General features: G+C 37.1%; 1 long non-coding RNA gene across 2 annotated transcripts in view; it reads left to right on the top strand.

Annotated features, from left to right (window-relative positions):
* LOC106870201 (uncharacterized) overlaps window positions 1-2,482 on the top strand; it is a 26,924-nt gene that overhangs the window by 1,550 nt on the left and 22,892 nt on the right. For both annotated transcript variants that reach the window (XR_001409497.2, XR_001409495.2), the window contains exon 2: window positions 2,195-2,353. This is a non-coding gene — a long non-coding RNA (uncharacterized LOC106870201). The remainder of the gene's footprint in view (window positions 1-2,194; window positions 2,354-2,482) is intronic.

Raw genomic sequence — 2,482 nt, 5'->3', positions numbered from 1 at the left:
ACATACACATATGCATATACACGACGGGCTTCTTTCAGTTTCCGTCTACCAAATCCACTCACAAGGCTTTGGTCGGCCCGAGGCTATAGCAGAAGACACTTGCCCAAGGTGCCACGCAGTGGGACTGAACCCGGAACCATGTGGTTGGTAGTGTGTATGAGTGTGTGCAACTCATTTCTACAGCTGAATGAATTGGGACAAAGTGGAAATAAAGTGTCTTGCTCAAGAACACAATACACAACCCAGTCCTGGAATGGAACTCATTAATTCGTGGTTATGGGCCTGACGCAATAACCACTGAGATCTGCGCCTTCACACACGCGCGTGCGCCTTCACATTCGCATACACACACATTTATTTCCTTTACATGTTTCAGCCCAAAGGTTGTGGCCATACTGCAGTACAGGTGCGCGCACACACGTACGTAATACTTATGTATGTATGTATGTATGTGTGTATGTATGTGAATTGAACAATTAACGAACTAAGAGAATAAAAGAGAATGGTCAGTGAAATGTATATAAGTAACAGAGGAGATACAAATACTTATATAGCAAATGCCATTCATTATCAATTCTTAATTTATCTACGCTCATCTGCAGACAATAGCCTTTAATGGTATGTCAGCTGCGGAGAAATTGTGACTTGAAATTGTCTCTCCTTCTTAGATTGAGCTGGTCTCAAATGACATTTGGTAATTGTAGTACACTTTCTAGAGGTGGAGATGGTTTCAATAAATCAAATATTTACTATGCAAGCATATGAATACACACACACACACACGCACGCACGCACACACACACACACGCACACACACATGCACACACTCAGATACGCTAAGAAAAATAAAACGTGAATAAGAACTTTGTCCGAACGAACGAGCGATGTTCTACATAGTTGCTCAATTTGCTAAAAATTATAATTAGTTCTTTCTCAAATCATATCATAATGCCTTAAGAGAAATCAAAAGCGGGTATGCATTGGTCCTATAGTTCCTGTTACAAAAACAAAAATTCCCCAAACTCTGTACAATCTTTGCTCATATTTCCTCGATCATACCTGACCTGCGGCAAGCTTTTTACAACAGACCGACATAAGAAATTTGTGAACTGCTATGTAAATAAAAGAGAATATAGCCGCTGTCACTTCGAATGATAGGTGTTTTCATGTGGTGGATCTACTTACTGAACTGTCACTCGATTGAATTATCCATTATGGGCTATCTGCAGTCCGGGAGATTTTCTGAATAGTTCGCCTAACTAAAAATTGATTTCAAATTTTGGCACAAGGCCAACAATTTCGAAGGATGAGATAAGTCAATTATATCGACTCCATGATAAACTGGTACTTATTTTATCGACCTCGAAAGGATGAAAGGTAAAGTCGACTTTGGCGGAATTTGAACTCAGAATGTAAAGACGGACGAAATTCCCCTAAGAATTTTGCCCAGCTTGTTTACAATTCCGCCAGCTCGCCGTCTTTCGCATAACGAAAAATTTCTATTAGTTTTTTAGTAGCTATCAATCCGCTTCTCGAAAAATGTTGGTTATCCCTGAATTATAGAGTTAGTGAGTGAGAATTTCACGGAGTTATGAGCTCTTAAAATAGTCAATTATCAGGTTGAATCAGGGTGTCATAGTGCGTAACAAACCTGATCTTTTGACTTAGAATTGACTTAAAATTCCTATCTTACCCGATTGCATTCGTGTGGTTTGGATCAATCTCATAGATGGAATAAAAGAAAAGCTTGTCTACATACATACTTACACACATACATACATACATACATACACATACTGGTGGAACATTCCCATCAAAACATCTATCAAATGTAAGCATCACGTGCCGGACATTGTTGTTTGGGACAGACAAGAAAAAAACTGTGTACCGTCAAAGAATTCAACTGTCTCGCAGATTTGAATATCTCTTTGAAAACCAAAGAGAAAGTGGACTACTTCGAAACCACCAGCTTCTATCTCCAGATTATAAATTCACATTTATACCAATACAAATAGGTGCACTTAGTTTTGGGACAAATGCCTAAGTGAAAATCTGAATAAACTAGGGTTTTTTAGTAAAAGAAATCAACCAGCTCGCACATTACAAATACAGTCCGTAAGTGGAACAGTGAAAATATGCAAGACTTTTCTCAAATATAAAATGTGACAGTGTTTATTTTGTATTTATATTCCAGTGATGCAATGATGGAGCTATGTGTCATTGTTAGAAACCAATTCCTTTCTAACAAGAAGAATTTAGATAAAGACGGAAGAGAACATATATGAACGCATATATACATATTTACATGCATGCATGCATACATGCATACATACATACAAAAGTAGATATAGAGGTAATTATGCGGATAAATTAGATATATACATACAAATGTATATTTATGAACGCACATAAATGTGTGTGTATGTATATATTTGTATCTTTGTATGTATGTGTGTGTATATATATATATATATATATATAT

Source organism: Octopus bimaculoides, chromosome 4 (assembly GCF_001194135.2).
Source record: "Octopus bimaculoides isolate UCB-OBI-ISO-001 chromosome 4, ASM119413v2, whole genome shotgun sequence".
NCBI classification, from domain to species: domain Eukaryota; kingdom Metazoa; phylum Mollusca; class Cephalopoda; order Octopoda; family Octopodidae; genus Octopus; species Octopus bimaculoides.
Note: the sequence above shows the minus strand (reverse complement) of the source record. Positions and strands in the feature narration are given on the sequence as shown.